The 16,791-nt window shown below is 46.8% G+C and overlaps 1 long non-coding RNA gene across 1 annotated transcript; it reads right to left on the reverse strand.

Moving 5' to 3' along the window:
• Window positions 1-8,870: 8,870 nt before the first annotated feature.
• LOC112655538 (uncharacterized) lies at window positions 8,871-16,713 on the reverse strand. Its single transcript, XR_003133750.3, has 3 exons — window positions 16,057-16,713; window positions 10,388-10,491; window positions 8,871-9,306 (listed from the first exon to the last, which is right to left on the reverse strand). It is a non-coding gene; the product is annotated as an uncharacterized LOC112655538 (long non-coding RNA).
• Window positions 16,714-16,791: the final 78 nt, after the last annotated feature.

Below are 16,791 nucleotides of genomic sequence, written 5' to 3' on the forward strand. Positions count from 1 at the left end.
TGGAAATGTGTGTTTTTTTTTTTTTAAAGAAAAATGTAATTACGTGGACTTACATATAGGAGTATACTAATTTAGGTGGGGGGAGCCCCTAATTGGCTCAGAGTCGGTTAGGCATCCAACTCTTGGTTTCAGCTCAGGATTCTCTCTCCCTCTGTGTCACCCCACCCCACACCCTGACCCCCGTGCACACAATCTCTCTAAATAAAATCTTTTGTTAAAAAAATACTCGGGATCCCTGGGTGGCGCAGTGGTTTGGCGCCTGCCTTTGGCCCAGGGCGCGATCCTGGAGACCCGGGATCGAATCCCATATCGGGCTCCTGGTGCATGGAGCCTGCTTCTCCCTCTGCCTGTGTCTCCGCCTCTCTCTCTCTCTCTCTCTCTCTCTCTCTCTCTCTCTCTCTCTCTCTGTGTGACTATCATAAATAAATAAAAATTTAAAAAAAACTCATTTTTTCAACATAAAAACAGATATAAATGTAGAATAGTAAAATGAACACATATGCAGCCCTCCCCTCTCTGAATTTTGGTTCAGTCATGGCCAGCTTGTTTTGTCTACACCTTTACCTGTCTCACGTCCTGTGTTTCAAAGTAAATCCTGCACACCTCAGTTCAGCTGTAAATATTTTCAGTATGTGTTGCTAAAAGAGAAAAGCATGCACAGTATCCTTATCACATTTTAACAATAACTTCTAATGTCATTAAATATGCAGGGTTCACTCTTCCAGGTGTCTCCTATGTCATTTTTTTTTAACTGAACAGAATCCAAATATGCATTTATTGGTTTTTTTTTTTATGCTCAAGGTTTTGGGGGTTTTTTTGGTAACAGTTCTCTTGAGATAGAATTCACATACCATATAGTTCACCTGTTTAAAGTGTGTAGTTCATTGGTTTTTAGGATATTCATAATTATGCAGGTGTCGCTACAAGCAATGGTAACTTTTTCATCACCCCAAGAAAAAACCCTGGACCCCATTACCAGTGATCCCCAATTCTCCCAACCCCTGGCAACCACTAACCTGTTTTCTGGCTCTATGGATTGATTTATTCTGGACATTTCATATAAACAGAATCACAGTGTGTGGCCTTCATGTCTGGCTTCCTTCACTCAGCATTAGCTTTTCCAGGTTCATCCATGTGGTTGCAGGTGTCAGGGCTTCACTCCTCCTTATTGTTGAAGAATATTCCAGTGTGTGGATAGGCCATTTTGTTTATTCGTTCACCAGTCGATGGGCGGTTGGGTTGCTTCCACTCTTTGGCTAGTGTGAATGATGCTGCTACCATCATTCATGTTCAAGGTTTTGTGTGAACATATATTTCCATTTCTTTTTTTTTTTAAAGATTTTATTTATTCATGAGAGAGAGAGTCAGAGACACAGGCAGAGGGAGAACAGGCTCCACACAGGGAGCCTGATGTGGGACTCGATCCCGGGACTCCAGGATCACGCCCTGGACCAAAGGCAGGTGCCAAACCACTGAGCCACCCAGGGATCCCCTATATTTCCATTTCTTTTGGGCCTAAAGCTAAAGGTGGAATTGTTGGGTCAGACAGTAAGTCTGTGGTTAACCTTTTGAAGAACTGCCAGACTGTTTTCCCAAGCAGCTGCACCATTTTGCATCCCCACCAGCAGTGTCAAGGGTTCTAATTTCTCCACATCCTGGCCAACACTTACATCATTTTGATCATGGCCGTCCTAGTAGACGTGAAGTGGTATCTTACTGTAGTTGTGTCTGTCTTCAATCTACAATGTCTAGCTCCCCGCCCCAGTAACACACCAGGATCCCATGTTCTGGGCTTGGCTGATTTTATCCCTAGGCTATAGGTTGACATGTTCCTGTGAACTCTATTCTCTGTTAGTAAATACTGGGGGGAAAATCTGTCATTGAATCTAGAAGCTTGATCAGATTCCAGTTCATTGGGACGCCTGGGTGGCTCAGTGGTTGAGCATCTGCCTTCAGCTCAGGGCGTGATAGTGGGTCCTGGGATCGAGTTCCGCGTCGGGCTCCCTGCATGGAGCCTGCTTCTCCCTCTGCCTGGGTCTCTCATGAATAAATTAAAAAAAAAGGGAGGGGGGTAAATGCACATGGGATTTTGCTGGATAGCACCCCATGTCTCTCGGGGCTGTGCCATTTTGTGCTGTCACCAGCGCTGTATGCACAGTTTCCCCACAATGGCACCAATGAAACGTCGTTTGCCACTTCGAGGGACGAGAAATGATACCTCAGCAGAGTCTAAATGTGTGCGGGGCTGCTTTCATTATAGAAGTTTTTGAGATGTTCTGTTATCTGTTGGGGCTGGCCCTCTTCCCTTTTTTTTTTTTCCAGCATTTTCTCGGCTATTGCTTGTTCTTCCAAATGGACTTCATAATCAACTTGTCTAGCCCCAGGAGTGGGGGGAAATGATGAAATCGTTACCAGAATGCATTGAATTTACAATTTAGGGAGCACTGACATCTTTATAGTGTTGAATCCTCTCATCCAAGAATGTATTAATATATTTCCATTTGTTCAAGAACAATTTTGTGTCTTTCAGGAATGCTTTACAGTTTTCCTCATTTATATCGAAGACATTTCTTGATAGATTTTGGCTATTTTCTGTCTTTATAGGGATAAAGACAGAAAAGAAAGATAAGATACAAATACTATGCATACTAGGCTAGATACCTTTTTTCCCAGACTTAAGTTAAAAAGCTAGTGTTTCCCCTTTAAATAAAATGTTGGCCTCAGGAGGTGAATTTCACACACATATTTATGATGTTAGGGACGAGCCCATCGATTTCTATTTTCTTGAGTGTTTTCAACATGGATGGGTATTGGGTTTTTCAAATCCCTTTTCTCCATCTACTGAAATCATGATTTTCCTTAGCTCTAAAAATATGATAGATTATATTAATGGCTTTCCTAGTAGAGACCTTTTGTGAATTAAACTCCATGTGGTCATGATGTACACACATTCACGTGCTTCGGATTGGTCTGCTAGTATTGTGTTTATGATTTTTGCATCGCTACACTAATTTAATTTTAGTGCGCTCTTTGCAGGTCAAGGGTCAATGCCATACTCTATAAAGCAAATGTGGAAGTTTTTCTTCTTTTTCTTGGCTCCAAGAGAGAAAGTTTGGAAGAATTCTGCTGAGGAGCCTTTTGGGTGTGCTCTGTGCTTTTTATCACAGGCACACTCTTGAAATTACTTGCTCTATTTCCTCCATGGAAATTGAGCATTTTAGACCTGTCCCTTGAGGTCAATTTCGGTTGAGTTGTGTTTTTCTTAAAAATGACCCATTTCATCTGTTTTCCCGTTTGTCAAGAGCACACAGGAATGTTTTGGGAGGGGATTGCTGCCTTCCTTTCTAGAGGGTTCTTTCCCCCTGGCATTTCCAACTTTCTTTTTTTTTTTTTTTAAAGTTTTTTTTTTTAATTTTTATTTATTTATGATAGAGAGAGAGAGAGAGAGAGGCAGAGACACACAGACAGAGGGAGAAGCAGGCTCCATGCACCGGGAGCCTGACGTGGGATTCGATCCCGGGTCTCCAGGATCGCGCCCTGGGCCAAAGGCAGGCGCCAAACCGCTGCGCCACCCAGGGATCCCCATTTCCAACTTTCTATATGTGTTTTCCCCCTTGTTTTTCCCTGATTAGGTTAGTGATTGGAGTATTTTTGGGTTTCTTTTCTCTTTTCTTTTTTCAAGAGAACCAGCTTGGGACACCTGGCTGGCTCAGTTGGTGGAGTGTGCAACTCTTGATCTTGGGGGCTGTGTGTTCGAGCCCCACGTTAGATGAAGAGCTGACTTAAAAATTAAAAAATATATAAATAAATAAATAGAACCAGCTTTTGATTTCATTTGTTCTATTGCTTTTCTGTTGTATAACTCATGAAATATTGCTTTCATTTTTATGAATTGTTTTCTTGGGTCTTACATAGTTGCCTTATTTGGGCAGTTGTTTGAGTTGGGTGTGTTTATTTGAAGCTTTGTAATGCTAAACCAATGTAGTGCTATACATTTTCTCTGTCAACTCATCTGTTGAGTTTTCATTATCATTATTCCTAAGAAATTCTGTGATTTCACTCTGTATTTCCACTTTGACCCAAAAGGTGTTATTAGCATGTTTTTTAAAAGTTTTTTTCCATATAGGGGCACCTGGGTGGCTCAGTGGTTGAGCGTCTGTCTTTGGCTCAGGTTGTGATCCTGAGGTCCTGGGATTGAGTCCTGCATCGGGCTCCCTGCATGGAGCCTGCTTCTCCCTCTGCCTGTCTCTGTCTCCCTCTCTGTGTCTCTCATGAATAAATAAATAAAATCTTAATTTTTTTTTCTAGATACAAGGGTCTTGACAGATTTTTATTCATTTCTACTTTCATGGCAAAATAGAAAATCCTGTTGGGCAGCCCTGGGTGGCTCAGCAGTTTAGCGCCTGCCTTTGGCCCAGGGTGTGATCCTGGAGACCCGGGATCAAGTCCCACGTTGGGCCCCCTGCGGAGAGCCTGCTTCTCCCTCTGCCTGTGTCTCTGCCTCTCTCTCTCTCTTTGTCTCTCATGAATAAATAAGTAAAATCTTTAAAAAAAATCCTGTTTGTGTTATTTTTATTCTTTGGAATTTATTGAGATTTTCTTTATGGCCTACAATAATCAGAGGGAAAGAGTGTGTGAGCACGAGCAGGGGGGAGAGGGAGAGGGAGGATCTCCAGTAGACTCCCCACTTAGCGCAGAGCCCAACACAGGGCTTCGTCTCACGACCCTGAGATCACAACCTGAGCTGAAATCGAGAGTCGGATGCCTCAGTGACTGAGCCCCCCAGGCACCCCTACATTTTATGAATGTTCCATGAAAAGCAGCGCATTCTGCATACTTCGGGGTTAGAAGCTGATTGCTGTATACATACATACATGCGAGGTGAATTTTCCAGGGCTGCCATGATGCATTAGCACAAACCAGGTGGTTTAGAACAGCAGAAATGTTGTTGTCTCACAGTTCTGGGGGCTGGACGTCCAAAATCCAAGTGCCGGCAGGGCCGCCCTCCCTCTGGGGGCTCTAAGGGAGGAGCCTTCCTGCCTCTTCTGGCTTCTGGTGGCTCTCGGCGGCCCTTGGCTTGTGCGTCCCACCAAGCTCTGCTTCATCTTCGCGTGGTCTTCATTCCTGTCTCTGTCTCCAAACTCCCTCTCCTTTCTCTTCAAAAGACACCGATCATTGGATTTATGGCCCACTGCAAGTTTCATCTTGAAGATCCTTAAATAATGACATCTGCGAAGACACCATTTCCAAATGTGTCTTTACTCCTGTGTCATCTCCTTGAGCCGCCCTGGATGCATTGAGGGGGGCTGTTAGCATTTCCGGTTCTCTTTACAGCACCGGTAGGTCCACTAGTGAAAGCTCCTGCTGTCTTGTTAGCATAAACATCGGTGACTCTTCAAAATCATCGTTGTGTGCTGTGGCCTCGCGCGCCGTAACGTGGCCTCCGTCTCTAATGCTGTTTGCTAGGAATTCTTGTTAGATGTGATGGATGCGATCCTTTCATGTTATTTGCATTTTCCTTGTGTATCTTTCTTTGTACATCATTTATTTCAGTCTTTTTGTTTTAGCTGCATCTGTTCCTGCACAGATTGTTATATTCTGCTTTGTTAGATATTCTAAAAATGTTTTCACGTTTTTACATCGATCGTTATGGGCTATTTACATTTGCTATGTGATCTCATTTCTGTCATTTTTATGTTTATTCAAAATTATGGCTCTATCATTTCATGATAGTTATCATCATGATATGGCTATCATTGTGTAGCCATTCTCTTTTCTTCGTATGCATGTGTGTGTCTGGGCATGTTTGTGTGTGTACAAATACATGTATGTGTGCAGAATTTAGGAAGGTTTACGTTTTATTCGAGCGGTTTCCTTGTATTTTTTTAAGGATTTTAAAAATTTACTCATGAGAGATACACAGAGAGGGGCAGAGACAGAGGCAGAGGGAGAAGCAGGCTCCCTGCGGGGTGCCCGATGCGGGACTCGACCCCAGGACCCTTCTGCCTCCCTCTCATGAGGACTCCTTTTTTTTTCTTCGTCCTCTTTTTTATTTAAAGACTCCAATATGGAAGTCAACGAGGCACAGGTGGCTATTGAGCATTCAGAACGTGACTAGTGACTGAAGAACTGAGTTTTCTAAAATTTATTTTTAATTAATTTAAATTTAAATAGCCACATTTGGCTGGTGGATATGATACTGGACAGCACAACTCTAGAAAGTCCATGTGAGAGAGATTAGCCGCAGGTATCCGAAAGCAAAATAATAATGAGGGCAAAGTGTACTTATTTTATTGATCTTTAGTTTTCTGTTCGTTAGTATATTTTCCGGTCTAAACACTTCGTAAACACACCAATATTGTGGTCAATGCCATTTGGTTGGCTTTATTTTTCTTGACATTCATGCTTTGCCCTCATCATCAAATATTATTTCCTCTGTAGCACCATTTATCTGATTTCTTGAGAAGTCTGTGTGTGTTCCTTTGCTATTCTTAACTTTTAAAATTGTTATCCTCTCTCTACCATGTTCATGAGGACCCTTGTGAGGACACTGGACCCTCCGCATATGCCAGGGTCATCTGCCACGTCAGGAGCCGTGCGCTAAGCACAGCTGCCAAGTCCCTTTTGCCATGTGAGGTGACCTGTGGACGTCTTTGCGGGGTCACCACGCAGCTGGCCACGGAAGCTCTCATGTTAGAAGGGCCTGTTCCTTTGTTCTAATGTGTGGGCCTTTGTCATGCATCACAATGTTTGCTTTCAGACAAGTGATCACTGTCCTCTCACTTTTTTTTTAATGAATGTTTTATTGGTGTTCAATTTGCCAACATACAGAATGACACCCAGTGCTCATCCCGTCCAGTGCCCCCCTCAGTGCCCGCCAGCCAGTCACCCCCACCCCCGCCCTCCTCCCCTTCCACCACCCCTAGTTCGTTTCCTCTGTCCTCTCACTTTGGAACGAGGTTTGCCCGCAGCGAAGTCCGAAGGCAGAGGCTGCGCGTCTCGGGGCGTTTGGAAGCGCGCGCCGGGGCCTGCGGCTGGAGGCCCAGGGCCTTCTGGAATCTGCTCTTCCTCCTTCCCACACGCAGACGCCCCGGCCAGATTGCTGTTCCTGCCCTGCAATTGTAGGCAGATTCCCCTGGGAAATGAGCATAAATGGTTTCATCGCAGTGGAATTAGTTTAAGGGAAGCGCTTCACAGCACCGGCTAATCGGCCCGTGTGACGGCGTCGCTGCGCGCGGGCACCGACCCGGGAAGAGCTCGCCGCTCCGCGGGGTGGCTCGGAGCCCTCGACGTGCCGCCCGCGGGCCTGGGTCCGGGAAGGGCCGCGGCGAGGCCCCGGCCGCTCCCCCGCGCCGTCCGGGCGCCCTGGGCGCGGTGGCCGGCGGCCGCGGGGGACAACGTAGGCCTCTGGCAGCCTGCGAGGCCGGAACCGAGGCGCCCGGAGCGAAAAGGCCGCGCCGCAGCTACGTGGCCTCCACCGCCGGAGGGGGAGCCCCGGGGCCACGGGGCGGGGGGGGGGGGGCGAGGCTCTCGGAGGCGCCAGCGCTGCGGGCTCTGCGGGCTGGGCCCCCCCCCCCCCCCCCCCGCCTGCACACAGCTGTACTGCGCCTGCGCGGAGGCCCCTCCAGGCCGCGGCCCGGGTTAGCCCTCCCCCGAGAGGTGGCGGTGCCGGGGCCACGACGGCAGCTCCGAATGGCTGCGGCGGGCGGGACTGCATGCCCTTGGGGTCCGCACCGTCACTCGGCCGCTCCTCTTTCCTTCAAGATGTTATCCGTGTATCTGAGCGAGAGCACAGACGCACAGGGAGAAGCTCGTAAAAATCGAAATTGGTGCAAAAGGTCACAGCGAGCAAACGCTCACGTCTGAAAACCACACGCGGGCTGCTGTTTGCCGACCCCGCGCTGCCGGGCCGGGGACACGCATCCCCAGGCAGCCAGGGCGCGTGCGCCCGCTCGTCCCTGCGGCTGCGCCCGTGCGGCCTAAGGCGGGTGCGAACAGGCTGGCCGCGCCGCTCCACGGAGAGCTACGCGTGCGTGTGAGCGCACACTATGACTTTGCCCCCTGCCCCAAAATATCGGAGGATGTTTTCATAAGCATATGTCGGGGCCGCGGCCTTCCCCGTGCAGATCCCTCCCGCAAGTCTCGCGAGGCGCCGGCGCCGGGCGCTAGGAGTCCTGCCCGCCGCCGCCCACTTCACAGGGGGGAAAAGCAAGGCCGGCAGAGGCACGGGGCACAGGCCTGCGAGTGTGATGCGCCCACGGATGACCTCGGGCTGCGGCGCTGCTTTCGGCTGAGGACATTCGGGGACGGTTTTGCTTCTGGCTTAGCGCTACGCGGGCGTCGGGGAGGTAGATCCAGCCCGCCTCTCTGCCTGCGGGCCTCGACGTGATGTGAGCTACGCTGGGCACAACTGGATCGCGCTCCGGAGGGGCTCAGGGAGCTAGCGCAGGGCGGGGCGAGGAGCCAGGAGGACCCGGCCTGCCGCCCCCCCCCCCCCGGGCGTGCCAGCGTGGGGGGGTGACTGTTGTCAGGGCTGTCGGGGAAATGGGCACAGCCCAGCCGCCTCCCCCTGTCAGCAGGCTGCTGCGAGGGTCAGGTGACCTGCAGCGGACCAGTGGGCCCGTTCGCGGAGTACCTGGCGTTAACACAAGGCGGCTTGAAAATGGCTTAAAACCCCCACCATGTAATTAATGCGTTTCCATGTCTATGCAGACTCCCCTTCTACCTCGGTGCCCGGCCACCAGGTTCGCCTCCTCGGACAGAAGGACCCCTCAGTTTCCTCCGCACCCGTTCCAGAATAATGTGCGAATGTCTACAATACTTCCACCTGCCTGAACGACTACACTTAAGGGGTTCCAAATGAAGCAGACTTAGGGTCTATGGTGAACTCTTAAAAATGGCTGGGAAATGGAACATTTTTAAAAAGGATGTTATTTATTTATTCATGAGACACACACAGAGAGGCAGAGACACAGGCAGAGGGAGAAGCAGGCTCCATGCGAGGAGCCCGACGTGGGACTCGATCCCCGACCCTGGAGTCACGCCCTGAGCCGAAGGCAGAGGCTCAACCGCTGAGCCCCCCAGGCGTCCCGGGAAATGGAACATTTTTGGCATCGAATTATACTCAAAGTAATTTGAGGCCAAGCCTGGTCCACCCCCGCGCTCCCCGTGTTGGGCCCCGCGCGCGGTGGGATGAGGAGCGGCAGCTCCAGCCTGTGGCCACCAGATGGCAGTAGCGCTCTGCTCCCAGAGCGGCCGCCGCCGCCGAGGTCCCAGCCGCCGCTCCAAGGGATACAGTGCGGGAAGCTGTGGAGAAAATAGAAGGCGCCACTAAGGAGAGATTAAAGCTCAAAGGTTGCAGCACAGGTATTTGCAGAATGCTTTCGTGACGGGTGGCAACGGCTAGGGAATTTATACGGAAGAGAGATGGAGACCGACCAGCGGCCGACGAAACATTAACACCAGTTTTGGGCTGGCTTCTTCTTTCCTAAAGATTTTTAGGAGCAGAATAATCTAGGAGGACTGGGAATTGTTCTCTTGGGGTTTTGCAATTAAGATTTGAGAATCTTCAAGTAATGAAATCTGCATTAAAAAGCAGCCAGAGGGGATCCCTGGGTGGCGCAGCGGTTTGGCGCCTGCCTTTGGCCCAGGGCGTGATCCTGGAGACCCGGGATCGAATCCCACATCAGGCTCCCGGTGGGTGCATGGAGCCTGCTTCTCCCTCTGCCTGTGTCTCTGCCTCTCTGTCTCTCTGTGTGACTATCATAAATAAAAAAAAAAAAAAAAAAAAAAAAAAAAAAGCAGCCAGAAGGGACGCCTGGGTGGCTCAGCGACTGGGTGCCTGCCTTGGGCCCAGGTTGTGACCCTGGGATCTGGGATCCAGTCCTGCATCCGGTTCCTCGCAGGGAACCTGCTCCTCCCTCTGCCTGTGTCTCTGCCTCTCTCTGTGTCTCTCATGAATACATAAATAATATCTTTAAAAAAAACAGCCAAAAATATTTCTTCCATGATTATTGTGTCTACTTGAGTGTTTTTTTTTTTTTTAATTTATGATAGTCACACAGAGAGAGAGAGAGGCAGAGACACAGGCAGAGGGAGAAGCAGGCTCCATGCACTGGGAGCCCGACGTGGGATTCGATCCCGGGTCTCCAGGATCGCGCCCTGGGCCAAAGGCAGGCGCCAAACCGCTGCGCCACCCAGGGATCCCTACTTGAGTGTTTTTAAGAAAACAAGCAAAGACTGTTCCCTGTTACAAAAGTAATACACCTTAATGGTAGAAAAATTAGAAAATGTAACCAAGCTAAAAAGAAGAAAAATGTAAAACACACCCGAATCCTGCTAGGCAGTGAAATCCCACGGGTGGTTGAGACTTCAGTGGATTTCTTACCTGTTTTCTATGTTCACATGTAAAGATATTCTCATAAATGAAATCTAGTACATCGTCGGGGCAGCAAACTTTACCCTTCTTCCCTTCTGGGTTCTCTGGCGAGTCTAATAATGAAATTGACAGAAGACAGATTAACAGGAGAAAAATTTAATTGTGTCCGTATGGGAGCCCACAGAACTATGAGACCCCAAGAAGTGAGCACAGCAAGCTTTTAGACAAAGAAAGCATAAATCGGGGAACAAGTGACCGAAGCCGAGGCTTGGGGTAGCACATCAGTCTTTCCTTCCCCAATGGAGAGCAGAGAGACTATATCTCAATTCTTTCTTTCTTTGTTAAAGATTTTATTTATGTATTCATGAGAGACACAGAGAGAGAGAGAGAGAGAGAGAGAGATAGGCAGAGACACAGGCAGAGGGAAAAGCAGGCTCTCCGCGGGGGGCCGATGTGGGACTGGATCCCGGGACGCCAGGGTCACAACCTAAGCCAGTGGCAGATGCTAAACCACTGAGCCACCCAGGCGCCCCCTAACTACTTTTTTCCTGAGTTTTGTACCCAAGACACAGCAAACATTCTTAAAACAAAAACTATAAAGAGCTCTGGGTCTATTTGTATGTCTGTATGTCTCTATGTCTGTGTGGGTGTGCTCTAGATGTGTGATATTTTTCTACCTCTGGATGGTATTGCCGAAACTAATTTGCAAAGAGCTCTATTTAATTGGCTTCAAGAAAATTAAGTGTTTCTATAAATCAAGTATACTCTCAGAAATGTAGAAAGGAACCTAAATGTTTTTTTCAAGTTCACATGACCTGCGATGATCTTCAATAAATACAAAATAAATTTGTTGGTTTAATAGAAGTATTTCTTCAGTAGTTAACTATTTATTTGATATCTGATCCAAGCTTCATTGTTCAAAAGAAGTAACTTACAGGAGGGGGCTGGATGGCTCAAGCAGTAGAGGGTGCTACTCTATCTGGGGTCGTGAGGTTAAGCCCCACATTGGGTGCAGAGATCACTTAAAAAAATAAAATCTTTTAAAAAAAGTAATTTAAATAGATATAAATTAGGTCAAAGCTTATGCTAAGTTAAACCTAATAATGGCTATTCAGTGAACATCTAAGTCATTTCCAAATAAGATTAACATTAAATGGGAAAACTAAGTTTATCTACTTTGGGTCTTTAAATTTTTACAGAGAGAAACAAATGTGTGGGTCTATTAACAAATTTTATGCCACACTGAAAAACATTATTATGAGAAAGGATACACTTTCAATAATTTTTAAATGTATCTATCAGTTTGCTAATCTGCCACAGGATGCTAACACAGGATAGACAGCTCAAGGTTGCCCGCGCCCTGGTTTTCCCCGGAAAGCAAAGATTACAAATAGTTTCAAAAATCGGAAGAAGGGCTGCGACAGCAAAATGAATTAAAGCGAGTAGGTCAGAACCCTTGGAACAAGTGAGCTAACTGCACGCAAGCCCTGCAAGGTCGGCAGCGCAGGCACAGCAGCAGGCGCCCCAGTGCAGGGTGAGAAGCAGTGGGGCTCTCCGGCCAGCTCCTTCCTGCAGCGTGAGGATTTACCATAATTTCCGGTTTCTGAAACTGTGCTCACAGACCCTTGGTGGGCGAGCATTAGCATAATAGAAAATACACGTATGATCTACAGCTATCTAGATAAGTGGATCCTATATATCTTCAATTTTGTCTCTAATGTATAGTTGGGCTTATGGATGGATTGATTATCCGTATGTAAAGAAAAAGGTAATTTCATAAAGTGCAAAAGAGTGAATGCATATCATACTCAAAATGGGAAATACGTGTTGGTTCATTAAGCGTTTTTTTAAAATATTTTATTTATTTACTTGAGAGTGAGTGAGACAGCACAAGCAGAGGCAGAGGCAGAGGGAGAAGCAGGCTCCCCTAATGAGCAGGGAGCCCGATATGGGGCTCGATCCCAGGACCCTGGGACCCCGGGCCTGAGGTCATGACCCGAGAGGAAGGCAGATGCCCAACCGACAGAGCCACCCAGGTGCCCCAGTTCATTAAGCTTTTATTTTAGGTGGTTTTATATGTGTAAGTATGGTCTGGGCCGGAATATACACTCTCTTTCTTGCTGTGGAATGATCCAACGTGTTTGAAAGCCACCACTCTTGAGCCATGGAAGAGTCTGCGTGGCCAGCTGAAAAGGCCAGTACAAGAACAACCACCCTTGAAAAAAAAAAAAAAGAAAGAAACGTAAAAGAAGAACAAAATGGGGGGGGGGGAAATCATTTAAAAAATCCTTCCCCTATTTCCTGTAACTACTTGCAAGGCTGGGAATTCTGAATTGTGGTTCCCAATAATTTACAACCCTGCCATCAGCTTAGACCTAGCTGTCCCATCTTCCAGATTGTTACTCTGCTCAGCTTAGAGCAAGCGCCTTCCTCAGTAATGTGGGCATCTTGCCGCCCCTGCCTGTCATAGGGTCCCCAGGCTCACAGAGCCATGTCAGGGGACGCGAGTAAATCTCATGCTCTAATTTTCAAAAAGCTTATGTAACTGCGTTACACAGAAAGGATGTATTATTCACTTAACGTAGTGCAGAGGCGACTGTGCCACCCTCTCTGAGTACATCTATATACATCTATAATTATTACCTAGTGCCAGCTTTGGGCCATTCCTTTCCTAGATAAGCTTTGTAAGTCTTTGAAATCGAGGAGGTAACATCTGAACTAATAAAGCTGAGGTTGTCAGGAAAAAGGGGGTTTCGTTTGCTTAGTTTTTGTTTTTTGGTTTTTTACAGAATCACTAGAAACAATAAGGATGAAAGAAAATGGCTGTATATGAAAAGTAGGAGGTGTGTTTTGGGTAAAAGCAGGTATGAGGAATGGAGATGCATTTTTGGTAAAGGGAAAAAAGAAAGTAATTTCATCCTAAAGGAAAATCGTTATTTCAGAATAAGAAAGAAAAAAGGACAAAACCCAAATGGATATAGAAAGTTGTAGAAGGTTTGCAGAAAAGGGATCTTGAGAGAGGAATCTTATGTGTGGCAAAGCAGAGATTAAAATAGATTTATTTAAATTTTAAAAAAAGATTTTATTTATTTATTCATGAGAAACACACAGAGAGAGGCAGAGACATAGGCAGAGGGAGAAAAGCAGGACCCTTGAGGGGAGCCCCATGTGGGACTGGATCCCAGGACCCGGGATCACGCCCTGAGCCGAAGGCAATTGCTCAACCACTGAGCCACCCAGGTACCCTGGATTTATTTAAATTAAAAAGAAAAAAAAGGGGAGAAATTTAATATCAAAAGTACAGTGGTGCAAAATTAGAATTTGGTTTTCTCTCTGTTCAAAGGACAAAGTTTTCTTAGTTATTGGTCTGCTCTTTTTTGTTTTTTGTTTTTCGGTCTGCACTTAATAAGAAATTGCAAACAAAGGTTTTTCTTTACCTTCAATGTAACCTGCCTAGAAAACAAAGATTCTGTGTTTTGTCTTTATCAGGTTTACTTAAGCAAACTTATGTAAAAAGCTAAGTTTTTTCAAATAGGTTTTTAAAATTTTATTTTTACATTTTTAAAAGATTTTATTTATTTATTCATGAGAGACACAGAGAGAGGCAGAGACACAGGCAGAGGGAGAAGCAGGCTCCTTGCAGGGAGCCCTACATGGGACTCAATCCCCAGTCCCCAGGATCACACCCTGGGCCAAAGGCAGGCACTTAACCGCTGAGCCACCCAGGGAATCCCACTCAAATAAGTTTTTAGTGTTATGTTAAATTTCACGGGATGCATTGTAAAATAAGAAGTGATGCTAAGCTTTCTTTAGGAGATATTTATATGGAAGTTATTAATGTAAACATTCCAGAAATTATATGAAATTCATGAGAATCTGATGTACTGACATAGTGTTATCAGCCATAATTCCGGTCATTGTCTTAAAATGCTGCATGTTGAAGAAATAACCAAATTTTCTTGTCAATTGCATTATAATGAATTCTCATCTGATCTTTAGCCATTGCCAGTTTTTAAGTCTTTTGTCATTCACAGGTAGTCATTGTTTTATTCTGATGCTTTTGCCAAAATGTTCCTGCAAAAGTGCTTTATCTTTGAGGAGATTCATGAAAAAGACCCTGACAAGCACCCTATGGATACAGGTCTCTGCTGACCTTAAGATCTTGACACTGAACTGGGTAAGAATTTCTAAAGCTTTCGTGGAAAAGTGATGAATTCATCAAAGAACAAAAGATCGAGATCAACAAGAATTAATTACAGGAGACCAAAGGAAGTAATGAAGATAATTAGAATTTTTTATAACTTCACTTAAAATATTGCTGGTTCGTTAATGTCTTGTTTGCAGATTTAAAAGGATCTGAAAGAGCATGATCCATCACTATTTTTGCTGCACTCAGAAATAATCAGGCCAAGTTTATTAAAAGTCAACTTAATTTGCAAAACAAATTAGTCTTGCCATGGTTGTCTTTGATGGAAATGATTATGGAGAGAAAATTATGTTTCAGTAACACACCCTTGTGGATTTTAGATTCTAGTGCCGTTGATCATCTGAGGTTTATTTTCTACCCGCAAACTGGAGTGGATCCTGAATTCTAACTTCCTCCAATATTTGGCTAAAACCCTGCAGCCTAGCATTTCCAATTTTCTCCCACTATTTTCACTTGGAATCACTCTGAGGCTAAGCCTGCCTTTTCCCCGAAACCATGCAGGCTGCAACTGGACAACTTGATAAAAACTTCAAAGAAATCACAGCAGCCCATGTGCGGCTCTTTGTGCCTGCAGCTGTGCAGCCACTCAGAGAGATCACCGGGGGGACACTGACACTGCGAACAGGACGATCTGATTGCCTGACCGCACTGTTTGTGCTCTGCCTAAAGATACTTAGAATCCGACTTTTAGAAATTTTCTCAACTGACCGCTCTGCAAACTCAGAAAATGGAATTTCTAATTTGCTTGAACTATTCATGTTTTTCTTTTGTTTCCATAGAAATGCCTCTCATTAAAATTACCCGGTTAGGGCGGCCTCGGTGGCTCAGCGGTTTAGCGTCTGCCCTTGGCCCAGGGCATGATCCTGGAGACCTGGGATCGAGTCCCACGTTGGGCTCCCTGCATGGAGCCTGCTTCTCCCTCTGCCTGTGTCTCTGCCTCTCCCTCTCTTTGTGTCTCATGAATAAATGAATAAAATCTTTAAAAAAAATAAAATTACCCGATTGCTCACATTGTATGGAAGCCTGATTCAGGTGGAAGCCCGCCTCCTGAAACACAACCTCAAGTTCATCCTTGGCCATCACGAGGTTACGTGTTTGCTGATACATCATGTTGTGCCTGTGTAAATAACCTTAAAAGTTCTTTTGTAGATCGACTTAGGTGAAACCTGAATCTGATTATAAGCCATTGGGATTTATTTGGTTGGTGAAACCTTGGCTCCCGGGTAGCTCTGCTCTGGGGAAGTTTTCAATCCTTGCCTGTTGTTTTCCCTATAATCATATTGACCTTTGTAGTGCATTACATATGACTGAACTAATGGAAACAGCAAGTGTGTGATCCTGCCGCCTGACTGCACCCAGCACGTCGAGGAGGAGGAGGATGCTACGAAGGCTGGTCATGCCCTGAGCCTGCTGAGAGAAGGGCCCAGACGTGGGGAGGGGCTGTTAAAATGAGAAACAAAGCGAGTCCCACCTTGCGGGGTCCCTGAGCAGAAAGACCCGGTTTGGTCACGCAGGCGAGGCTTGATTCGGCTTCGGCTGCCAGGCTTAGAGGACCTGGTCACTCCTTGCTCACGTGTCTGGAAATGAGAAGCAAACCTTGAACGCTTCCCAAAGTTGATAAAGGACTTGGTAACCACTGAAAATTGTAATTATTGTAAGTAATCAGTGCGAAGAATGAACAGTCGCAGCTTTGTCACTAACAGGGGCACCCTTGAGCCTCATTTCGGGCTGAGTGTCGGGGTCTGCCAACTTCTGGTGTGTGCACAGTAATTTTTCTTTTTATTCCCTGTTTTTCTTTTCTTGTTCCTTTCCTTTCCTTCTCTCTGTCTCTGTGTCTGCGTCTCTCTCTCTCTCTCTCTCTCTCTCTCTCTCTCTCGCTGCTGACTCACGGGTTTGAGTCTGGCTATTTGGAACCTCTGACAGCAGTCCCCACACGCCGTGCGGAATGACACGTCCGTCTTAGGCCTTCCCTGAACCGCCCGCCTGCACTCCTGGTTTTTCACACTTGAGCGTGCCCTGCAAGAGGAGGCCAAGCTAAGCCACCCGCAAGCAGCAGCGCCCCGCAGGGAGGACGGCGCCTCCCCCCGCCGTCGCCGCCGCCGCCCGGATCGCCCCGGTCGCGGCGGCAGGTCCCCCCGGGAGGCGAGCGGCGGCCGCGCGGGGCGGGGCCGAGCGGCGGGGCCCGGCACGTGACGGCGCGGCCGGG

The sequence above is a fragment of the Canis lupus genome, chromosome X, assembly GCF_003254725.2.
Source record: "Canis lupus dingo isolate Sandy chromosome X, ASM325472v2, whole genome shotgun sequence".
Classification (NCBI taxonomy): Eukaryota; Metazoa; Chordata; class Mammalia; order Carnivora; family Canidae; genus Canis; species Canis lupus.